Here is a 26,667-nt window from a genome sequence, read left to right as displayed (position 1 = left end):
TCCTGGAGTCCACCCAAACCCATGTCCATTGAGTCAGTGATGCCATCCAACCATCTCATCCTCCGTTGTCCCCTCCTCCTCCAGCCCTCAATCTTTCCCAGCATCAGGGTCTTTTCAAATGAGTCAGCTCTCCACATCAGGTGGCCAAAGTACTGGAGTTTCAGCTTAAACATCAGTCCTTCCAATGGACACCCAGGACTGATCTCCTTTAGGATGGACTGGTTGGATCTCCTTGCAGTCCAAGGGACTCTCAAGAGTCTTCTCCAACACCACAGTTCAAAAGCATCAATTCTTTGGTGCTCAGCTTTCTTTATAGTCCAACTCTCACATCCATACATGACCACTGGAAAAACCATAGCCTTGACTAGACAGACCTTTGTTGACAAAGTAATGTCTTTGTTTTTCAATATGCTGTCTGGGTTGGTCATAACTTTCCTTCCAAGGAGTAAGCGTCTTTTAATTTCATGGCTACAATCACCATTTGCAGTGATTTTGGAGCCCCCAAAAATAAAGTCAGCCACTGTTTCCACTGCTTCCCCATCTATTTGCCATGAAGTGATGGGACTGGATGCCATGATCTTAGTCTTCCAAATGTTGAGCTTTAAGCCAATTTTTTCACTCTCCTCTTTCACCTTCATCAAGAAGCTTTTTAGTTCCTCTTCACTTTCTGCCATAAGGGTGGTACATCTGCATATCTGAGGTTATTGATATTTCTTCTGGCAATCTTGATTCCAGCTTGTGCTTCTTCCAGCCCAGCCTTTCTCATGATGTACTCTGCATATAAGTTAAATAAGCAGGGTGACAATATACAGCCTTGACGTACTCCTATTTCCTATTTGGAACCTTTTCCTTGTCCAGTTCTAACTGTTGCTTCCTGACCTGCATACAGATTTCTCAAGAGGCAGGTCAGGTGGTCTGGTATTCCCATCTCTTTCAGAATTTTTCACAGTTTGTTGTGATCCACAGTCAAAGGCTTTGGCATAGTCAATAAAGCAGAAATAGATGTTTTTCTGGAATCCTAGCAGATGTTGGCAATTTGATCCTCTGCCTTTTCTAAAACCAGCTTGAACATCTGGAAGTTCATGGTTCACGTATTGTTGAAGCCTGGCTTGGAAAATTTTAAGCATCACTTTACTAGTGTGCAAGATGAGTGCAGTTCTGTGGTAGTTTGAGCATTCTTTGGCATGAGATGGTTGGATGGCATCAATAACTCAATGAACATGAGTGTGAGCAGACTCTGGGAAATGATGACGGACAGGGAAGCCTGTCCGTGCTGCAGTCTGTAGGGTCACAAAGAGTCGGACACCACTGAGAGACTAAAAACAATGTTTCAAGGACATTTAAGTATCATCTGGTACAATTGCACCTCTAGCATTGGATGCCCTTCTTCACAGCTGCGAAGCCCCCCTTTCATTCCTAGTCCACTTCTAGTGGCCAGGAAGAAAGTAGTCCAGAGAAGATTACTGTAATAGTTTAGCATTACCACCTATTGTGTGCATGTTAATTTGCTTCAGTTGTGTCTGACTCTTTATGGCCCTATGGACTGTAGCCGCCAAGGTTCCTCAGTCCATGAGACTCTCCAGGCAAGAATACTGGAGTGGGTTGCCATGCCCTTGTCCAGGAGATCTTCCGACCCAGGGACTGAACCCGCTTCTCCTGGGTCTCCTGCACTGGCAAGTGGTCGTTACTGCTTGTGCCTCCTTAGCACTTGCTAGGCTATGCCAAATAAATATAATATAAGTCATTGTTTTCTGTTTTATGGTTTCTAGTCCAATAATAAGAAACTTCAGAATAATTGTTAAACAGGTGAGCAGCCTTCCTCTTAATATTACAATGGGTAAGTCCAAATTTGAGTTACAATTATCTTCCTTTGGATAAAATGACATATACTATTGCATCCATCAAATGTTTATTGATGTTTCCAAAAGAAAAAAAAAAAGTGTGGATGGTTGAATGACATTTCTGTGTCTTTCAACAGTCTTCTAAAATGGCTTAGAAGAAATTGTACCTCTCCCCTTGCTTGTTGAAACATCAAGAAAAAAATCCAGTTTTCATCAATAACACAGAAAACACAACTGGACTCCCACAAGCTTGGCATAAAAATTCTGTGTGTGGTGTGCATGCGTGTGCATGCACGCACTGTCAGGAGAATCTAAAGGGCGAGTTTTCATTTCCCTTTTTGTCCACCCCCCCCCCCCCTTAGTATTTCTTTTTACGGTGGTCAGAAGATAAGAAAGATATACAATCTGTTTGTCTATGAGATCTCCAGTGGAGTTTCTGATGAGGGAAGGAAACGTACTTAATCAAGGTTTAAATTATTCATGGGTGTGTGTATGTAAATATGTATGTGCCTGTGTTTTGACAAAGTGTGTCTCAGTTTGTTGTTCAGAAATGGCTTGCAAACTTTAGGAGTAAAGAATAAAGGAACATTCATCTGGTTTGCCAAAGTACAAAACTGGCAGGAATTTGGATAAAATGCTCCTAGGGGATCAAATGGGCTTCCCTAATAGCTCAGTTGGTAAAGAATCCACCTGCAGTGCAGGAGACCCTGGTTTGATTCCTGGGTTGGGAAGATCTGCTGGAGAAAGGATAGGCTACCCACTCCAGTATTCTTGTGGCTCCTCTGGTAAAGAATCTGCCTGCAATGAGGGAGACCTGGGTTTGATCCCTGGGTTGGGAAGATCCCCTGGAGAAGGGAAAGGCTACTTACTCCAGTATTCTGGCCTGGAGAATTTCATGAACTGTATAATCCATGGGGCCGCAAAGAGTCGGACATGACTGAACGACTTTCACTTCAGGGCAGCAAAAATGTATGCATTTACCATGTCCTATAATTTATCTTTTCAAAAATTTTAACTGCAAAAAAATATACTGAAAAAGTATGAAATTTAGGTTTCCAATATTATGATTCAAAAAACAAAAAGTATCACATAATGGTTCACACAGAGTTTTATAGAAATTTCCACATTCAGTGTTATTGATAATAATAAAAAAAAAATCCTCCATTATGAGCTCTTTGAGACTTAAAATTCTCCTTTGTCCTATTATGCTATGTTATGTGCTCTCCGTAGCCTAAAGTCATTGATTAGAATAGATCTAAAGACTCTATACAGCCAGTACACCTGAGTGACCATAAACGTAAATTTACTTTCAAAACCAGCCAATTATTTGCCCTATTTTGAAAATAAAACGTTTGGAATATATAAATATGGCATGTTCACATATAATGGCGACTCTTTAAAAATGTAAGTTTGCCCACGTTCATATAGGGGACATTTGTGTACTTACAGCTGATTCACATTGTTAACAGTGTGGCAGAGGCCGACACAGTATGGTGGAACAATTATCCTCCAACTAAAAGTAAATTAGAAAAGAAGCAATATTAGAGTACTAGAGCATCAAAAACAATCCTGAATTGGCTTAATGTTTTAGTTACATTTTTGATTAGGTATTGTTAATGTGCTTCAAAGGAAAATATTTGAAATCATCCTTTCTCTCCAAAATAATGTATTTAGCAGAAGAGGTAAAAGGAAAGAATTTTTTAATAATTATTTACACAAACGAATAGAGGCTCTAATATTACACAGCAAGACAATGACGGCAGCTTGTAAAACACTTTATTTCCCCGTGAGACCCTTTAGAAATGCTAGCTGTGGAAAGCTGAAACCTGACTGAATGTCGTATGCCCAGGCTCCGGCTGACACACTGATCACTAGGATTTGGGGGAAAATATTAGGTTTGATGATAACGTGAGGAAAGTTAAGTGCTTCTCTCCCATGTTTTGCATGCTAATATTCAGCTGAAGATAGGAAACAAGGTACCCTGCCATTAGCTGCAACTCAAGGAGACCTAGTTTTCCCCTTAAGTGAGAGTTGCATTAGCATACACAAAGCCTTCTATATTTTCACTGTTATTACATCCATTTTAAAAATTGATTTTTTTCAGAACACCCTCAGAGAATAGAAAATTTGAAAGCTCTTACAATTGCAAGAATTTAAGATATTACTACATTTTTTTAGTATTGACTAAAATGATGTTTCATTTTGCATCACTGGAGAATGACAAGCATTTTTGGATGTTACATTTCTAGAATGATCTTGAATATTTAACATTTTAACATGGAAACATATATTTTAGAGGATGTTATGTGTTTGGGCTTATATGATTTATTATAAATTCTTTACAAAATATTTATAAATGAAGCTTGACTTATTTGGAATATAGATGATCTAAATCTATAAGAAAGCTGAGCGCTGAAGAATTGATGCTTTTGAACTGTGGTGTTGGAGAAGACTCTTGAGAGTCCCTTGGACTTCAAGGAGATCCAACCAGTCCATCCTAAAGAAAATCAGTCCTGGGCGTTCATTGGAAGGATTGATGTTGAAGCTGAAACTCCAGTACTTTAGCCCCCTGATGCAAAGTGCTGACTCATTTGAAAAGACCGTGCTGCTGGGAAAAATTGAGGGCAGGAGGAGAAGGGGATGACAGAGGGTGAGATGGTTGAATGGCATCACCGACTCAGTGGACATGGGTTTGGGTGGACTCTGGGAGTTGGTGATGGACAGGGAGGCCTGGCGTGCTGCGGTTCATGGGATCGCAAAGAGTCGGACAGGACTGACCAACTGAACTGAATTGAACTGAATATGGCTCTATAAATGGATTGTATATTTTTAATAATATATAGCCTAAAATCCACTTGTGAATAATTTACACATATGTCTATTTTCTTTTTGCTAATATAAACTTTGGCAACCCTATATTTAAGTGATTAGATACAACAGAAATTAGAAAAATAAAACATCAAAATGTTGTAACTTTCCCATGTCATATAATTGATCCTTTTTGTTGAAATAAAAAATGTCATGCTAAAGGCAACTCAATATCAGAAAAGCAAACAGCTAATCAAAAATAGACAGATGAACTTAACAGACACTTCTTTAAAGAAGAGAGATGGACAATAAACACATGAAAAAGAATGCTCAATATCACCAATTATTACAGAACTGCAAATCAAAACTACAATGAGGTATCACTTCATATAAGTCATATAAGTCAGGCAATCTTCAAAAAATCTACAAGCAATAAATGCTGGAGAGGATGTGGAGAAAGGGAACCCTCTTGTACTATTGGTAGAAATGTAAGTAGATACAGCTACTATGGAGAACAATACAGAGATTCCTTAAAAACTAGGAATAAAACAGCCATATGACCCAACAATACCACTACTGGGCATAAAACCCTGAAAGAAAAAAAGTGAAGTTGCTCAGTCATGTTTGACTCTTTGTGAACTCATGGACTGTAGTCCGCCAGGCTCCTATGTCCATGGGATTTTCCAAGCAAGAATACTGGAGGGGGTTGCCATTTCCTTTTCCAGGGGATGGACCCCAAGTCTTCTGCACTGCAGGCAGACTCTTTACCGTCTAAACCAGCGGGGAAGCCCACATAATACCCTAAGGAAACCATAATTGAAAAAAGTGCCTGTATCCCAGTATTTACGGCAGCACTATTTACAATAGCTCGGATGCAGAAGCAAACTAGTTGTCTATCAACAGATGCATGGACAAAGAAAATGTGTTGTACAATATATGCGGTACATAAATGTCCATATTAGCCATAAAAAAGTACAAATTTCAGTCAATTCTAGTGAGGTGGATGGACCTAGAGCCTGTTTGATATATAGGGTAAAGTAAGTCAGAAAGAAAAACAAATATGATATATTAATGCATATATATGGAATACACCAAATCCTTTGACTGTATGGATCACAACAAACTGTGGAAAATTCTGAAAGAGATGGGAATACCAGACCACCCGACCTGCCTCCTGAGAAACCTGTTTGCACATCAAGAAGCAACACTTAGAACTGGACACAGAACAATCGACTGGTTTCAAATAGGGAAAGGAATATGTCAAGGTTGTATATTGTCACCTTGTTTATTTAACTTATAAGCAGAGTGCCGGGCTGGATGAAGCACAAGCTGGAATCAAGATTGCCAGGAGAAATATCAATAACCTCAGGTACGCAGATGACACGACCCTTATGGCAGAAAGTGAAGAGGAACTAGAGAGCCTCTTGATGAAAGTGAAAGAGGAGAGTAAAAAAGTTGGCTTAAATCTCAACATTCAGAAAACTAAGATCATGGCATCCGGTCCCATCACTTCACGGCAAATAGATGGGGAAACAGTGGAAAGAGTGAGAGACTTTATTTTGGGGGCTCCAAAATCACTGCAGATGGTGTCTGCAGCCATGAAATTAAAAGACACTTGCTCCTTGGAAGAAAAGCTATAACCAACCTAGACAGCATATTAAAAAGCAGAAATATTACTTTACCAACAAAGGTCTGTCTAGTCAAAGCTATGGTTTTTCTAGTAGTCATGTATGGATGTGAGAGTTGGACTATAAAGAAAGCTGAGTGCAGAAGAATTGATGCTTTTGAACTGTGGTGTTGCAGAAGACTCTTGAGAGTCCCTTGGACTGCAAGGAGATCCAACCAGTCCTTCCTAAAGGAGATCAGTCCTGAATATTCATTGAAAGGACTGATGCTGAAGCTGAACTGCAATACTTTTGGCCACCTAATGCGAAGAAACAACTCACTGGAAAAGTCCCTGATGCTGGGAAAGATTGAAGGCAGGAGGAGAAGGGGACGGCAGGGGATGAGATGGCTGAATGGTATTACCAACTGGAGGGACATGAGTTTGAGCAATTTCTGGGAGTTTGTGATGGAAGGGAGCCTGGCATGCTGCTGTCCATGGGGTCTCAAAGAGTCAGACATGGCTGAACGAGTGAACTGAACTGATACATGGAATCTGCAAAGCTGGTATTGATGAACCCAATTGCAGGAAGGAATGGAGATACAGATATTAAGAATGGACGTGTGAACATAGTGGCAGAGGAGAGAGTGGGGTGAATGGAGAAAGACGCATCGACATACAATCACTACCACGTGTGACATGCAGAGCCCATGAGACGTCGCTGTTTAACACAGGGAGTCCAGCCTGGGGCTTTGCAATGACCTAGAGGGCCTGGGTGGGGTAATGGAGGGAGGCTCGAGGAGGAGGTGATGTGTAATGAGGGCTGACTTGCACGGTTGTACAGCAGAAACCAACACAACATTGTAAAGCAATTTTCTTCCAGTTAAAAAATAAACAAACAAAAAATTTCAAAAAAAGGTACATGTAGGTCAAACACAATTCATGGGCATGTTCTTCACGGGTATTCCTCAGCACACAAATGGCTATGTGAGTTGTGAGTTGTCCAGGTTATCTGCTACTGTTCTTCTTTCCAACAGGCCTGTGAAGCTGAACCCAGCCATGAGTTACAATGTATCTGAGGATACTTCCCATCACTTAATTTCACAAACACTCCTCTAAGCTGCTTTATCCTTGTGACTATCAGGTGTTTCGCGAATAAGGAACTAGTTTCTCTACAGTTTTCAGAAACATTTATTTTCTAAGTATTTAGCAAGGCTGTTTAGCAACGGCTGCATGGAGTAATTCTCCAATGAGAGGTGAAAAGCATACTTCCCTGAGGAAAATATCAAACTGCTCAGCTGTTCGACACTCTCAGTTATCATTTCATGTTTAGAAAGCCTCTGTGCATTAAGACTTCTAAAATAAATTAAATGAGTGTCCCCATTAATCACGTCTATGCTCCATTTAAAGACATTATTTATGGCTGAGGTTTGGCTGTTTTCTTAGCATTACACTAAATATTTATTGTGAAGCATCTGAAAACAGCTTTCCTTTAGGGATTATCAACACGTCTTCCTGTTCCCTGCCACTGAGAGATTTAGTCTTCAAAGTATATTTTCATGCAACCACCTCCTCAGGGTCAAGATTTACAGTTTATCTAAGAATGCTGCAGATTTAATAGGATGTTTTCCTGGGAAATTCTACCCTTTTTCGACTGGAGACAATGTAGCCTTGTTCATAAATGACGCTAAGCAGTTCACACATGAAAGGTAAGAAGACATTTGAGAACAAACTCTCATTATAGATTATGAAAAACATTTAACTCAAGTAATGATAAATTCTTTATTAGCAAAAATGTAGAGAACATCTAGCACATTTTAGCATTGTCTAAAATGCATTCAAATATAACTATTAAATGTAGGAGGTGAGCTCTGCTTCCTTAGATTTATTCTTTATAATGTTCAGGGCTGGATCCAATTCAGAGCTTCTAAGTTTTCACCTCCCTCTCCACCAAACCCCTCGCCTGATCACTCTGATTTTCTGTTTGTTGGTTTTGTTATTCTAGTTTTTCTGTTTTTAGTCTCAGAAATGTCTTAATTTATGGAAGGTTGCTTTATTTGTTCAGTATTCTTTTTACAGACATTCACAGATTTGCTTATTTTTTCTCTATTAACTAAATCCATTTCATTTCCCAGGATCATAAGAAATAGCCTAAGTAATTGGAAACTTTGCTGTATCTTCTCATAAAACATATATTTATTTTTTATTTTTTTACTTTTATGGAAAATAGCAAACATGCAGAAAGGTGCACATAATCAACATATCCATTTAATCTGCCCCCAGATGAAGAAATATAGTATTAGCTGACACTCAGAATCTCCCATATTTCCCATTTCAGCCAATATCCCCAAGAGTAACATCAATAAAATGTTTACTGGCACAAATTAGTTTTGCAACTTATGTAAATAAAATCATACAACATATACATTTTCTGGCTAGTGTCTTTCTCTTATTATGGGCATATGTACAATGATGTTTATCACAGCACTATATGTACCAGCCGATAAAAGTGGATAATCAAAAAGTTCATCATGTGTCCAACGTAGGGACTATTATATAGTTATAAATAGAATGCTAAATCTGTATTTTTTCCTGTAATAAATCTATTATTTACAGTTTTAAATTTTTTTCAGTCACTAAGTCGTGTCTGACTCTGTGAATCCATGGACTTCAGCACACCAGGCTTCCCTGTCCTTCACTATTTCCCCAAGTTTGCTCAAATCCATGTCCATTGAGTCAGTGATGCCATCCAACCATCTGATCTTCTGCAGCTCCCTTCTCTTTTTGCCTTCAATATTTCCCAGCAACAGGGTCTTTTCCAATGAGTTGGCTCTTTTCCAAATAGTTTTAATATATACTTGCAAATTACTAATTATACTGTGATTTTATTTTTAAGATAACTACATATCTGTATGAATTTTTTACATTTCTATTTGAATAAATACATACCACGTATGACAGAATGTTAAAATGTCTCAACTCAGAGCAATAGGTTTGGGGAAGTTGTTGGAAGATTATTATCTTTTTAATAAAATTCTGCAATATTGGCTTGCTAACGTAAACAAGTAGCCATTGTGTGATTTTAAAAACAGCAAATTAAACAAACATACTATTTGTTAAGAATGAAAGAATAAATAAACCTGAAATATTAAGCATGGAAAAATTGAAATATGAATGAATGACAAAAAAATGAAATGATAATCTGGCTTGCTTTGTTTATACTACAGAGACAACCTTAATCAAATTAAAACATGAAATAATTAAAAGTGAAATAATGTAGCATGTTTCTACTTTAAATTTATAATATTTTCTATGATCAGAAAATTGCATTCCAGTAACCTGAAATATTTTACAGTTATGTTAGTATCAAATTTGACAGTCAGAATGTAAAATATAAACAAGTATTTAAAAATGAAAAGAAAATTGACTTAAGGCTATTCTAATTTCCCAAGGATAAAAATTAATTACTAAAATTTTAGAACAAAGAAATCAGTCTCCCGTGAAATCACAACCCGGAGTTGAAAAGGTGTTTCATGAGCATTAGAAAGGGGAGTGGTCATCAAGAGTCAGTGTAGATTCAAGAGCAAATTTGCCATATTAAGAGTCTCCTTTCACCCTAAAGGACTTCCCTGATGGCTCAGATGGTAAAGAATCTGCCTGCAATGCAGGTTCAGACCCAGGTTCAATCCCTAGGTCAGGAAGATTCCCCTGGAGAACAGAATGGCAACCCACTCCAGTATTCTTGCCTGGAGAACTGCATGGGCAGAGGAGCCTGGAGAGCTATAGGCCAGGGAATTGCAAGAGTTGGACAAAATTGAGCAACTAACACTTTCACTTTCATCCTAAATAACTTCTCTAAGAGTCAGACACGACTGAGGGACTTCACTTTCACTCTTCACTTTCATGCATTGGAGAAGGAAATGGCAACCCACTCCAGTGTTCTTGCCTAGAGAATCTCAGGGACGGAGGAGCCTGATGGGCTGCTGTCTATGGAGTCTCACAGAGTCGGACACGACTGAAGTGACTTAGCAGCAGTAGCAGCAGCAGCAGTGACATTTTATAGATGCAGTCTGTCTTAATTTCACTATGTTAGTTAGAACAGTCTTTTATAATATCCAAACAGGATGAGATGAAAACTGTATGATTAAGCCAAATTGTTGAACCATTATTTACTCATTGACCAGAAGAGATATCCCAAAGCGGCATATCACAAAGACAGACATTGGATAGGCTCATTAATTTTTTTTAATGGTAGCTTGAATGAGAACGTGTGTCTGCATCATCTTATTTTAAATTGAATTTTCTCCTATTGAAAATTCATGTATCATATAAGATCACAGAGCATGTATGGTTAAATATAACCCAGATTTAAAGTCTCTTATGTAAACGATTGCTCTGCAAGTATTTCTTTCTCAATTATTTAACATAAATTCATTTACTCAAAACTTTCTATATTTTTGTGTCAAATCCAACAAAGGACAGGTTTTGCATTTTTATGGTGTGAGCATTTGACTAAATTTTTCAACCCTATAAAGTAGAATTTTGAGTGATTTTTTTTAATAAAGATGAAACAGGTTTTTGAATATATATATATATAATACCATTATTCTATGCTCTAGAATAAAATAATAATAATTTTTAAAAGTTTGAAACTGAACCAAAAACTTCAGATTTTATTAAATAAAATTTAAATGGCTATAGAGTATAAAAGAGGTTTATAACAGGAAAACAGTTTATTAAAATCAGGAGGATAATTACCTTGGTAATATAAACTATCCAGAAGATAGAATTTAATTCATCACAGATTCCAGTAAGTAAAGTATGGTCCTGGAAATATAATTTGTGATATACAAGTATAACAACTTATTTAACCAATATACCCATAAATAGTGAATTGTGCACATAAATTGTGGTACCAAAACTCAGTAAAATTTATACCACTATTGAGGCTAAGGAATCTCTGTGTGTGCTCTTGCTATTAAAAAGAAAAGTATGTTTCCACATATATAGATGTTCAGTTGTGTATTCCTGGAATATGTTACATAACAAATTATTGACAGTTTTAATTTCTGGAGACCATACGGTAAGCATTTTGAATGGACATTTTTTTTTTTTTTTTTTACTATTTAGTCTGCTGTCTAACCTACAGCAGTTATAGGGTAGACAGGATATTCAGTTTCCATTGCATATCATCCTGTACTGCTTGACTATTTGAAAATGACTTATCTTGTTATTAAATAAGTATAAAACAAAATAAAAATATATACAAAGTACTTTAAGCTCATCCCTCAGGTCTAATGCAGTTCCAAAGTTCTGTGATCATCATCTAATAATAAAGTGCTAACATACTCACATTATGCAGATTAAAGATGTCTTATCCTCTCTAGTAAGGCATTGTCTTATCTATATCCATCTTAGAAATCCACTTATTTCTAATCCATTTTGAGTATTTTATATAAACTGCTGTCTATATATTCCTCGATCTTAATGAATGGAGATTGATTCTGAAATTATTTACTTTTACTGATTGATAAATGGCTTTTATCAAAGCAATTTTGAAGACAGTTATTTAAAACAAGATTCCATTGACTTGTGTTTGTCTCTCAGATGATGAAAAATGCCTGTGAACTCAGGATACTCATAAATGTGACTATCTTGCTTTCTATGCTATCCACAGCAATTTTTATTTTGAACAATAGGTGTAAAAACTGATCTTCATAAAATGCATATGGTATTTTATGAATATTTTTTTTTACACTAAGTACTCTCTAGTAAACTCTGCTGTTCATTGTATGTTTATCCTAAGTTATAGTTCTCATATCATTTATCTTGCTTAAGGAAACTCAGACCATATTCTATGGGAATAAGTGAAAGATGTCGACTTTTGGGTAGCTTTTTAAAAAAGATACAGATCATCATACTATTTAGTATATACACCATACAGTAAGCATTTTGAATGTGTGTCAATTCAGTTCAGTCCAGTTCAGTTCAGCGGGTAAAGGAAGGCCTAGAGGAGCTACTCCACGTTCAAGGTCAGGAGGGGCGGCGGTGAGGAGATACCCCTGGTCCAAGGTAAGGAGCAGTGGCTGTGCTTTGCTGGAGCAGCCGTGAAGAGATACCCCTCGTCCAAGGTAAGAGAAACCCAAGTAAGACGGTAGGTGTTGCGAGAGGACATCAGAGGGCAGACACACTGAAACCATAATCACAGAAAACTAGCCAATCTGATCACACAGACCACAGCCTTGTCTAACTCAATGAAACAAATGAATGTGTATAGTTTTTTAAATATTCAATTTACTATACATATAATATATTAAACATTGTTAATAATATTATAAAATGTCACATTTCAAAAGGCAAGAATATATTGCCCCTTGGTTTGAGTAGCACATTTTTCAAGCCTAAACCCATATTTAAGGTAAAATATTATTATTTACTTCTCAATCATGTTCTAAGTAACCATTTGTATAACTTCATCATCTGAGATAAAGGAAACAAGGACAAACTTATTAAAAAGCAATCATATAAAGATACACAAAAAAATAAGACACGTACTTTTGGTAGAAAGTAATGAAAACTTAAAACTTAATAAATGAAGTTAATTCTACAGGATAAGAATATGCCAACATTCCTATTGGAGGGAAAATGGACAAAACACAGAGTGGGTAGACACCACATTACTTGGTGCAGTTTTAAATAGACTGACCATCAGAAGCGTCACTTTTAAAAAGGATTTTTAAAGTTTTACCAAAGGATTGAAACAGCTGAAGGAACTGATGAAATGTCTCACATGTGCATCTAGAGAAAGACGTTCTACGCCTGGGAGAGGAAACTGGAAATGTAGAAGTTTTGGACTGAAAGTGTGTCTAGACTGCAAGGTTTAAGAAAGAGCCAAAGGCTGGTTTGGCTACAATTTGGCAAGCCAGAAAGGCAGGCATAGCAGTAGCTACTGCAAAGCCTTCAGCTGTACTCAAAAAGTAATAGGAAGTCATTTGCAGAGCTTTGGATAGGTGTGGATGGAACACTATGAATGCTGTATTAAGCGGGTTGGGGAGTAGGGAAGTGGCTAGGGAATCAGTTAAGAGGCTACTGCAACCTAATAAGCCCAGAGGTGATGGGGCTTTCAAACAGTGTGGTCGAGAAGAAGCAATGGGAAGTGGGGAGATTCATTATGTATTTTGAGGGTAGACCAGGCAGCATTCACTGACAGATTAGATACTGAATATGAAGGAAAGAGAGCAGTTAGAAGGACTCCAACATTTCTGGTCTAAATGACTGGGGGGAGAGAGCTGCCTTCTACTGAGACAGGGAAGACTGACATGCAGAAGGTGAGAGTCTGATTGGTGTTTGTGGTCTGACCGTGCTGAGATACCCAAATGGAGATACTGAATAAGCAGTCTGATGGGAGGTATTAACTCAGGAGTCGTTTACAGTTAGATAGTATTTAAAACCGATGACACTGGATGGGATGATCGAAGAAGTGGATATAGACAGCAAAATGAAGGAGGGGCAAAATGGACTCTAGGAGATTTCAGTGCTGAAAAGTCAGCAAGAGGAAAGGGTAAAGGAAGGAGGCTGACAAGACCAGTCTTGGGTAGGAGAGATTTCCAATCAGATTCATTGGTTCCTTGCGAGCTAAGTGAAGAAAATAGTTCAAAAGTAGAGTGGTTAACTGTGCTCAATTTGTTTTTAGTTCAAAAAAAAGATGAAGAAATACATGAAGCATGGATGTATAAATGTAAAGGCAGAATATTTGTCAACTCTTTTGTATTTAGAAACATTACAAGTTTGAAAATCTGAAAGACATAAATTATTAAGCATTATCCACACACGTGCTGAATAATGATATTAACTTCACTTTGGGTGTACTAAGGTTTATGTACTGATGCATAACATAAATGTAGTAAACCATGAATCTAGGTATTTTATCCCAGGGAGCAGTAATTTAGCAATGCACAATTGGAGTGTTGATATTAGAAGGGTGAGTGGACAATTCAAAGGATATTTTCTAAAATGTCCTAAGCTTTTTCGCAAGTCTGCTTTAAATAAAATATTCTTAAATGTTTTATGTAGAATGTTTATAGTTCTTCCAAGGATGAAGAGAGTCAAGCATGACCTTAAACCTTTTATACTAGAGTTGAAAAGCTGTTTTTATATCCTTCTAAGAAAAAATCATAGACATGGTAAGTATATTAAATTAATGTTCAGAAGCAAGAATAAATTTTCAATCTTATCTGAAATGAGTTGAGACATATTTTTTAAAGCATCAGTAATGCAATTTCTGTCAGACAGATTGTGTTGTATTGAGTGTATCAGGAAAACAGAACAATAAATTTGATCATTGCTCCATAATAACACCTCAAGGCATGATGCTGAATATTAGTCATGTGTGACTTATGGACACTAAAGCAAATGGTGCTAATAATTGAGACCTGGGACAGGATTCAAGGGGTATTATTATTGATGGTGGAAGACTAATTTGAAAAATCCACAAAATCACTTTTTTTAACAAAGTCAATGTGTGAAATAATTTCCCCACCTGTTTTATTTCAGCAAAAGCAACACAGAAAAGTTTAAGTCCTCTGAAATAGCAATAATAGATGCTTGAGAATAAGAAGCTAGGTATCTCAATTTTAACCACACATTTAAAAAAATTAAATGTATGTTTGCAAAATGAACTTATCAGAAATAACTTTCTGAAAGATATTGGTCAAAATTCAGCAACAACTCATGAGGAAGACAGCATTTAATGTAATTCCTCCCAGACATGACCTAATTTGCAAGGATCTCTACTACTTGTTTGATTATATATGACTAGAATTCCAGGAATGCGGGAGCCTGGTGGGCTGCCATCTCTGGGGTCTCACAGAGTTGGACACAACCAAAGTGACTTAGCAGCAGCAGCAGCAGCAGCAGCAGCAGCAGAATATATGTCCGGCTGGATCAGTCTTTTAAAGAAATTTCAAAATATTATATTTAATTGGAATGGTTTGATATATCTATGCCATAGGGTACATTTGGTCCAAATATCCCAGTGTTTTTTTGTTTGTTTATTTTCTCAGGGAACCAATTGGTTTTAGAATTAGATAATCACTACCAATGAATCTAATTAAAGGGGATGAAGGTAAGGTTTAACCTTTATTTCATAGTCCCACATACAACTCAAAACAATTTATATGAGAGGAACTTTTTGTCTTCTTGTCCCGGGAGGGGGGGGGGGGTGTGAGGATGGGGGAAGGGCAGATTACAAAACAATAAAATCTCGAATTAGAGCTGTAAAAATGGAAATGACACGTTGTGTAGTAATGAAATAAAATGAAAAACAGAAAAAAATATAGACTCAAAGGAAACAGATACAAGTTCCAAATCCTTCAATGGCCCCTTCTGTGACTCTGTCTACTTAAATCCTCAAAATCTTAATTTCCCTATCTGTACAATGAAAATATACTCTTTTGAAATATTAAGAACCTTAAAGTTTGGACTCCAGTGGGACTTCTGAAGACTTAAGATGGTTTTGTTATTGTCTCCCCATAAATGGATTTGATAATGAAGAATAGAAGAAAAAAAAAAAAGATTAGTGAATTCTCTCCCCATAGTAAGTTTCTTTCTCTAAGTCAGAATTTGAGTTTTGTTTCAGCTTTCTGTTCCTGCTTATGCCTGCTCTGCTTCTGACACTGTATTGCATTCAAGTAGAAAGATTCTAAAAGAGAAATACAAGCAGTGTTAGTGGCAGGAGTAAACTAATTGCTAGCTAAGTTGTGTCTATTTACTGAAGGACTATATAGCTTTGTGAAAGTGAAAGTGAAGTTGCTCAGTCGTGTCCGACTCTTCGCGACCACATGGGCTGCAGCCCACCAGGCTCCTCCGTCCATGGGATTTTCCAGGCAAGAGTACTGGAGTGGGCTGCCATTTCCTTCTCCAAGTATAGCTTTGTAGATATTAACAATAACATTTTATAGTATTTTACCCTTGTCCTATGGGGAATCAAATCAAAAATGTTTATTATACATATGTAAATCAATCCAATTTTAATTTAATTGAAACTATTATTCTATAGCAAATTGGAAGAGATAGCCAACATTTTCTGTAATGTGTCAAAAGACTTTCAAGACTTGAAACCTATGAATTGTAAGAGAGGAAAACTTACTTACCTTCTACCCTTCCAGGGTCTTGGTTGATACACTCAAGAAATAAAATACAGATTAACAAACAGAAATTTAAGAACACGTATACCTCCTGTATACATTGAAGATACCCAGGGAAACAGAGCAACTCCCTGAAATGGTCCAAGCCACCACTTTAAATATTATTTCCAGAGAAAGACAAAAGGTGTTGGGGAAGAGTGAGAAGCCAAGAAAAATATTTTGGGGTGGCAAATACTGCTTCCCTTTAGATTATAACTACCTGCAATTTCAAAATATTTTTTTTCTTTTAAAAGAATTAAGACAATTCCAACCAAGCACGACCCCTCATTTTAAGTCATTTCTGGCATAATATTTTATTTTAATTAGAGTAGCTCTCAGAATAATTTCTGGAAGTTAGAAATAATGTATTTAAAAATAAAGTCCAAATTGTTGCTGAACAAATCACATGGAACCATTCTATTACATAAAATTTCACCTGCTATAGTCCTTCTTTCCTGTGACCTCAGGTGCGTACGTGCTCGGTCACTCAGTTGTGTCTGATTCTTTGCATCCCCATGGATTCTTCCCCAATAGAAATATACATTATATTAATTAAATTTCATCTCATAACTCACGAAAACACATAAAAATTAGTGAAATTATTCAGGCATCTCTGAACAAAATGGAGAAGGCAATGGCACCCCACTCCAGTACTCTTGCCTGGAAAATCCCATGGGCAGAGGAGCCTGGTGGGCTGCATCCATGGGGTTGCAAAGAGTCGGACACGACTGAGCAACTTCACTTTCACTTTTCACTTTCACACATTGGAGAAGGAAATGGCAACCCACTCCAGTGTTCTTGCCTGGAGAATCCCAGGGATGGAGGAGTCTGGTGGGCTGCCATATATGGGGTGAGTCAGACACAACTGAAGTGACTTAGCAGCTTAGCATGAACAAAATACTGATATATTTTTATAGTAAGAATGCACATTAAACATAACACTGAAAAGTATGTGAGAAAACTGACATAAATATTCATGTGGTTAGTAAAATAATAAGTAAATAATATATGAAGACATAAAAAATAATAATCACCTGAATATTGAAGAAATATGCAATTCTTAATTAAATGTTAGGTATGCTACCTAACAAATATTTTGAACTAAATGTTGTACATATGGAAATTTATACAAAGAAAGCTACAACAATAAATTTGCTTTTCTCCAATGTCAGTTCAGTCAGTTCAGTTGCTCAGTCCTGTCCGACTCTTTGCGACCCCATGAACCGCAGCACAAACAGGCCTTCCTGTCCATCACCAACTCCCAGAGTTCACCAAACCCATGTCCGTCGAGTCAGTGATGCCATCCAACCATCTCATCCTCTGTCGTCCCCTTCTCCTTCTGCCCTTAATCTTTCCCAGGAGCAGGGTCTTTTCCAATGAGTCAGCTCTTTGCATCAGGTGGCCAAAGTATTGGAGTTTCAGCTTCAACATCAGTCCTTCCAATGAACACCCAGGACTGATCTTTAGGATGGACTGGTTGGATCTCCTTGCAGTCCAAGGGACTCTCAAGAGTCTTCTCCAACACCACAGTTCAAAAGCCTCAATTCTTCAGTGCTCAGCTTTCTTTATAGTCCAATTCTCACATCCCTACATGACCCCTAGAAAAACCATACCCTTGACTAGATGGACCTTTGTTGGCAAAACAATGTCTCTGCTTTTTAATATGCTGTCTAGATTGGTCATAACTTTCCTTCCAAGGAGTAAGCGTCTTTTATTTCCATGGCTGAAGTCACCATCTGCAGTGATTTGGGAGCCCAGAAAAATAAAGTCAGCCACAGTTTTCACTGTTTCCCCATCTATTTGCCATGAAGTGATGGGACCAGATGCCATGATGTTAGTTTTCTGAATGTTGAGCTTTAAGCCAACTTTTTCACTCTCCTCTTTCACTTTCACCAAGAGGCTTTTTAATTCCTCTTCACTTTCTGCCATAAGGGTGGTATCATCTGCATATCTGAGGTTATTGATATTTCTCATGGCAATATTGATTCCAGCTTGTGCTTCTTCCAGCCCAGCGTTTCTCATGATGTACTCTGCATATAAGTTAAATAAGCAGGGTGACAATATACAGCCTTGACATACTCCTTTTCCTATTTGGAACCAGTCTGTTGTTCCATGTCCAGTTCTAACTGTTGCTTCCTGACCTGCATACAGGTTTCTCAAGAGGCAGGTCAGGTGGTATTATAGCATTATTTATAAGTAGAAACAAATGTTAAAGGAAGACAAAGTGACTAAACAAATTTGATACATTATGATAGAGTATTATTATTAGTATTGTAAAATACAATACTTTGGCCACCGGATGCAAAGAGTCATCAATAGAAAAAACCCTGATTCTGGGAAAGATCAGAGGAGGGCTGGAGGAGAAGGGGTTGATAGAGGCTGGTGTTATCTATTCAATGGGCATGGAGTTTGAGCAAACTCTTTGAGGTAGTGAAGGAGAGGGAAGCCTGGCATGCTGCAGTCCATGGGGTCACAAAGAGCTGGACATAACTTAGCAACTGAACCTTCTGATGGTGATTCAGATGGTGAAGAATCTGTCTGCAGTGCAGCAGACCCGTATTTGATCCCTGGGTCAGGAAGATCCCCGGGTCAGGAAGATCCCCTGGAGGGCATGGCAACCCACTCCAGTGTTCTTGCCTAGATAATTCCATAGAGAGGAGTCTGGTGGGCTACAGTCCATGGGGTTGCAAAGAGCTGGACATGACTGAGTGACTAAAAACACTAGCAACTGAACAGCAACAACAAAAATATTTAACAAACTAATTATTTGTATTGCACTATTAAATATAAAATAATGTCATAAATTTTTCATATAATTTAAATTTAAAATTTCAAAAATACATTTCCATCCAGACCATATACATGTGTAAATGTGTATATGCATGCTTCCAAATGACTCTAACCAAATGGTGTGACATTTCCTTTAGGGAATAGAATTAAAAGTAATTTATATCTGCCATTTCTTCCTTTGTAGTAATAATATTGCTTTATGCAATGTTTTAAATTATTAAACTAATGAATTTTGAGGGTATCAGTTCACGGATGATCAAAGATTCCATGGCATTCTTCCCATAATGTGAATATTGAGCACAATTTTATTTATAATCCTATGAATCTTTAAATCATAGATCATAACTTGAGCATATTTTTAACAATATGTATTTTTAAAAAAGCCTTTGGTTAAATATCTAGACATAAAGGCTCACAGAAAAGTAGTTCAGAAAATGACCCCTCCATGTGCTATTATTACACATTAAAGTTACCTTGTTAAGGTGTGAAAATGAAAATACATCTCAATGAAAACTTTTTAAAGGACATGTGAAAAGCAAAGTTTGAATATTTAGAATGTTACCTTTAGTTTCTGAAGTACAGATGTATTTTTCAATATAAATGATCTGAGGGACATACATAGTGTTAGAGGCTTGGTCCAGAAAGATAATTCTTATAATTCATATTATCATCATATTTCCTACATAGTGAACACATGTTGAGTAAATCAGTAATACCTGGTTTCTCCTTTCTGCTATTTCAATAGATTAGCTAAAAACATCTATTTATTTGTGAAGAGGGCAAACTAAAGGGCCTCTAAACTAGAGGGCATCAACTAAAATGTTTATTTTATCCTTTCAACCTCCCTCCAGTGAATTTGGATACCTTATAAACAGTATGATGTACTTGGGTAAGAATAGAATTGTGGAGTGAGGATGTCTAGGTTCCTGGTTCTAGTCTCTACATCTTACCACCTGGACTAACTTGAGAAAGTCATTCAAGTATCCCTGAACTTCTTTGGAAGGAATGATGCTAAAGCTGAAACTCCAGTCCTTTGGCCACCTCATGTGAAGAGTTGACTCATTGGAAAAGACTCTGATGCTGGGAGGGACTGGGGGCAGGAGGAGAAGGGGACAACAGAGGATGAGATGGCTGGATGGCATCACTGACTCGATGGATGTGAGTCTGAGTGAACTCCGGGAGTTGGTGATGGACAGGGAGGCCTGGCATGCTGCGATTCATGGGGTCGCAAAGAGTCGGACACGACTGAGCTACTGATCTGATCTGAACTCAGTGTATTAATTTAAATATAAGCATATTAAAATATATCATATCAGAAATATTGTAAAAATAAAATAATATGTGTAAGCCTGAGTTTTACATTCTGTAAAAATCATGTTATTGCCTCTGCTGACCCTCTAGATATAACTATTATTTTAATTGATGATTTAGGCTTTATGAGATCTATGCTTATTTGTCACAGTCTATTTAGAATTAGTAATGTAGCACTTCATTTACTCTCCTTCACACATCAAGATATAAAAATCTTAGGCGAGTGTAATTCCATCTTCTTCACATAGCCTCATTTGCTTTTATTGTCATATGTATTATTCCTACTTATAAATCCCACCAAACAGTGATATTATAAACCCCACCAAACAATGATATATTTCCTATAAAGGATCTTACATTTGCTATGAAAATTAGATAAATGTGTAAAAATATTATTTCCATGTACCTAAATGCTTGTGATTTCTGCAGCTTTTCTCTCCATCCTGTTGATGCACGTTTTCATTTAGTTAATCTCTCTTTGGTCTGAAGAACTTCCTCTAGCATTTCTTATAGAGAAGTTCCGCTGATGCCAGATTCTCTCATCTTAAGTTTTATAGCCAACAAGTAACTCATATGTGAAGAATACTTTCACTGTGTACAGAAACATAGGTACAATGGATTTGGGGGAGTTAATATGGTGTGCAGTTTATGAAGAGACTCCCAGACTCATTTTTGTTCTGCTCACTCTTGAACAGAAATGTCCACATGTTTTTGTTGATAAACTGTTTAATGAAGTTACCACTAAGGCAGCAAGCTCTTTCTCCAAAGTCAAAGGGCAAACTACAGTCTCTCCATCATTGTATTTTTCAAATGTAAGAAAAAGTTGCCCCTCTAGTTCTGAATTACTTATACTGAGTTTTCTGAATGGTTCCACTCCTTAGGGCTTCAGCTCCTGAGGCTCACAGCATCCCACCTGAGCGACCTTAAAAGTCCTTCTTTTTTAAAATCTCATTTACAGGTTGGAGGCAGTTTGTTAGTTAATGGACCTCTAACTAGTCCTACAGTATATATCCTGTGTGCATTATGAGATAGTCTACATAGAAACTCACTTTGAAACATGGGTAGTATTTGTTACAAATTTTCATGGGTATTCATTCAAAACTGGGCTAGAAAGTAGAATATTAATCTCTTGTCATGCAGGTTTTAATAATTTTACTAGAGAGTGAAGATGTGGACATAATGCAGGAGTACTGAGCAGCAGGGAAATCTATTGCCATTAAGGAAAAGAGGTAATAAGGACTTGTTGCTGTGGAAAAGTTTAAGCCACCAGAGGCCTATAGTGGGGCCTCAAGTAGAAAATAGAACTTGAGATGTATTTTGTCAGATTGTCAATAGTTGCCATAATGTTACCCATCTTTTAGGCTAACATAGTAAACCTGACTTAGTCTCATGGATGCTAGGAGAATCTGTGAGACTCCCAGATCACAGACAAAGATGAGTTTTTGACTCATGGAAATCACAGTAGTCAGAATATTGGCATTTTTGGTGCTGATCTCCTGAGCCTCAATTCTCAGAGGGTGAAGATAGAATGCCAGCGACATATACATATACACACCCACACTGGGCTTCGTTGTAAAAGAGCAATTCAAAAATTAGAGAAGTTGAGTCCTTATAATGACAGTAAGCATGCCTAAACTTTGTTCCAGAAGGAGACAGCATTTCTATCCTCAAAGAATGTTTGTTATCCTAATGTCTTTGAAAAGATAATTCAGAATAAAGAGCAGTTAGTATCTTGCTAACTAACAAGACATCCACAAACATAAGAATTATGTCACACACGTGGCAAGGTGTCAAAGCATCATTAGTAGTTTGAATTAGTTGCTGAGGTGAGAAGCAAAGTTATACTCAAAATATTAAACAGAGCATCTGTATACACAGACGTTTGCCTAGAAGGCTAGTAGCACAAGCATTCAAAGTATGTGTCAACATGTTTGGTAGTTGTTCAGTCCTGTCTGGCTCTTTGAGATGCCAGGGACTGTAGCCCACCAGGCTCCTCTGTTCGTGGGCTTCTCCAGGCAAGAATACTGGAGTGAGTTGCCATGCCCTCCTTCAGGGGAACTTCCCAGCCCAAGGATTGAGCCTGGGTCTCTCACATTGCAGGTGGATTCTTGACCATCTCAGCCACCAGGGGAGTAGAATGCACTGTGCCAACTGCCCTGCTTGGTTTGAGCACACTCTTGCCTGGGGGGACAATCTGATGATCAGAGTTGTCATATTGGGATAACACAGGGATGGCTAGCAAATGCAAAATAATCCCCCAGTAGTACCTACCTCAAATGACCCTAGTTTGGATTATAGCAAACACAGTGCCTACTTTCCAGAGTGAAATATGGTGGACATACCCAGTCGTCAGCCCTGGAATGGCGTATCTGTCAACTTATTAAAACAGACTTGTCTTTTGCTTCTAAACCTCATTCTTGAAGCTTCCTAAAATGTAGGATATTACCTCTAAGTTGCTCCATCCTAAGAAGCTGTGGTTTCCAGGGAAATGGGCTAGATTCACAGATATTTAAATATTTTAAGATTTGGGGTGTCCATTCTAGTATGTATTGGCAAATATGTCTATTTGGGGAATGAGAAAGATATTAAGGGAAAGGATTCAGACAGCATGAGCAAAAATTTTTTTTAATACAGGAATAAAATAATATGTAGGTGAGAAAACACTGTTTATCTGTTGATTGTAGAAGAGAACTTCAGAAATCAGAATTAAAATATATAGAATGAAATAGTAAAATAGGGAAGGAGAAGGGAATGGCAACCCACTCCATGATTCTTGCCTGGGAAATCCCATGGACAGAGGAGCCTGGCAAGATAAAGTCCATGGAATCACAAAGAGTCAGATACAACTGAGTAACTTTCATTTTAAAAAGAAACTTAGCTATCTATAAATAAAAGCTCTGATGAAATGCAATTATCTATAAGAACACCCTAAAGTGAAGATACAGTTATACTGTTCTGGAAAGAACTTTGGCAATGAATATGCATGGGGAAGCAAGAAAGAGAATAGACTTAGCAAAAAGCTGAGAAGCTGGAATAGGAATGCAGTGAACAAAGCCTATTGAAGAATCCCCCTTAGCAGGAAGCAGACAGGCAATCAAGATGCAGTCAAGACTATTTTATTTATTTGTCTATGAACATCTCATTCATTCATTCCAATTCAGTAGCGTAAACCTCTAAATAAGAATCTGATATCCACAGGCACAAATTGGAATATGAAGCAACATTTTCAGCATCCAGTATGAGATAAAAAGATAGAAAAAAGAGCAAGTGTAGAGTGAACTGATTCATAAATGGAACTTATTTAGCAAAACAAGAAATCAAAGCCAAGAGAAACATTAGCCTCATGGCAAGAGTCTCTCAGAAAGATCAGATGTGTCATGCCGCATGGAATGACGTCAAATGAAAAATAAATCTGAAAGTGTAAGATGGTTTGTGTTGACATCAGGGCTTATATATGGTTAGTTCACTGGTTTATACACCAAATTTCTCTCTTAAGTAATCTCATTAAATTCTCCTTGTGAAAGTCTCTCAGTCATGTCTGACTCTTTGCGACCTCATGGTCTATACAGTCCATGGAATTCTCCAGGCCAGAATACTGGAGTGAGTAGCCTTTTCCTTCTCCAGGGGATCTTCCCAACCCAGGAATTGAACCCGGGTCTCCCTCATTGTAGGAAGATTCTTTACCAGCTAAGCCACATGGGAAGCTCACTTTTTCTCATTAGATTCTCTGATATATTAATTGCAATTATTTCATATTTTTGTTCTGATACTTGCAAAATCTCTGCTGTATCTGAGTACTGTGCTGGTGCTTGACTTACCACTTCCAACTTTTAAAGTCTAACATGATTTAGCCATAGGAATTCTGTTGATATGGTAATATTTTTCTATGGAAAGGGAGCAAATATTCTACAATCCTTTGATAAAATTTTAGGATTTAGTGACCCGTGTCCCTTAGTTATGACCTTCACCATTGTGTGTCGTCTTTTATTTCCCTCTTTTGTTGATCTAAAAGTGGCGTTAGTGGGTAAATTCCCTTCTTCTGCATATGATAAGGATGCGCTACATCTTTTTACTTACTGATTAGGTCTTCCTCATAAAGAATCCTGGGTAGATTAAAAATAATTACTTTCACTTAACTTTTCCAGAAACATAAGATGTTCTTGGCTATTCACCATAAGGGACTTCCCTGGTGGCTCAGTGGTGAAGAATCCACCTTCCAATGCAGGAGACTTGGACTCCATCCCTGGGTCAGGAAGACCCCCTGGAGTAGGAAATGGCAACCCATTCAAGTAGTATTGCCTGTAAAGTCCCATGGATAGAGGGGCCTGTGGGGCTACAGTTCATGGGGTTGCAAAGAGCTGGTCACCGCTGAGTGAGTTAGCATGCACACATTTACCATAAGAACCTGCTGGGAATGGAGTTAGCATGCACACATTTACCATAAGAACCTGCTGGGAATGTTGGAGGAAAGTCTATTGACAATTTAGGAGCTTCCAAGACTGCACTCTCCAGGAGTTTCTTTAACTATTCTACACTCCAGCCTTCGTAAGAGCCTCAAGAAACCAGTCAACTTAAGGTTTAATTGTATCCACCAGTCTATGGTTCCCTATAAGTTGATGTGGCCTGTGATTTTCTGTATTTGCCCATCTTTCTAGATTTTAGACCAGTGATTTTTTTCATGTGACCTTAATTCTCTGAACAAGAAATGTTATTGATTTCCAGCTTTTTCAGTATTTTACTTATTATAAAAAGAGTGGTGGTAGTAGTTGCTAAGTTGTGTCTGACTCTTGCGACCCCATGGACTGTAGCCTGCCAGGTTCCTCCGTCCATGGGATTCTCCAGGTAAGAATACTGGAGTGGGTTGCCATTTCCTTCTCCAGGGGATCTTCGTGACCCAGGAATTGAACCTGCGTCTCCTGCATTGAAGGCAGGTTCTTTACCAATTGAGCTAAGAGGGAAGCCGCATCTTTCTTATTTAAAAAAAAAAAAAAAGGGAGTGATTTCCTTTAAGTTGTTTATTTCTGAAAACTGAACCTGGAAATATTCAGACTATGTCTAATGGTCAGTCGTTTGATTTAATCTTTGAACAAGGCAGTGTCTCAATGTGACAATATTTCACCAGTAAATGTGAATTCTACATTCTCTATATTTCATGTGGATACTAGTTACAGGCTAGCCAGATTTTTTATTTTTGAGCTCACTTATTTAATGTAGACCCCAAATATAGCAAAGTCTAGTTTTCTGAACTGTGTGCATAAACATCACCTTGCCTAAGTTCACACAGAGTTTGACATAAATTTTTTTAATTAAAATTTCCTTCAGATGACAGTTGTACTACTGTTTCAATACTACATAACAGTTCTCTGCAGACATTTATCACCCAATCCCAAATACAATACTAAAATACAATCCAAAATTCCAAATTACACTGCTGCAATACTTAGACATTTTTTTTATGGTGATGTGCCACTTGTGTGTATTAATTTATGCATTTTTGAGCTCTTGCTGCAAAGTGAACTTCTGAGAAATCTCAGTAGTATAACAGTAAGAAAAAAATTTATATATTCATTATTATGATTTGTGATTACATCAAATCGCCAACATTCCCTGGATCATGGAGAAAGCAGAGGAATTCCAGAAAAACTTCTAAATCTGCCTCATTGAATGTGCTAAAGATTTTGACTGTGTGGATCACAACAGACTGTGGAAAATTCTTCAGGAGATGGAAGTACGCGTCTACCTTATCTGTCTCATGAGGAACCTATATGCAGATCAAGAAGCAACAGTTAGGACTGGACATGGAACAACTGACTGGCTCAAAATTGGCAAAAAAAAAAAAGTACAACAAGGCTGTATATTGTCACTCTGCTTATTTAACTTGTATGCAGAGGACATCATGTGAAATACTGGGCTGGACAAATCACAAACTGGAATCAATATTGCCAGGAGAAATATAAATAATCTCAGATATGCAGATGTTACCACCCTAATGGCAGAAACTGAAGAGTAACCAAAGAGCGTCTTGATGAAGGTGAAAGAGCAGAGTGAAAAAGCTGGCTTGAATCTCAACATTCAAAAAACTAAGATCATAGCATCTAGTCCCATCACTTCATGGCAAATAGATAGGGAA

This window comes from Bison bison, unplaced genomic scaffold (assembly GCF_000754665.1).
Source record: "Bison bison bison isolate TAMUID 2011002044 unplaced genomic scaffold, Bison_UMD1.0 scf7180017864233, whole genome shotgun sequence".
NCBI lineage: Eukaryota > Metazoa > Chordata > Mammalia > Artiodactyla > Bovidae > Bison > Bison bison.
This window is presented reverse-complemented; position numbering follows the sequence as displayed.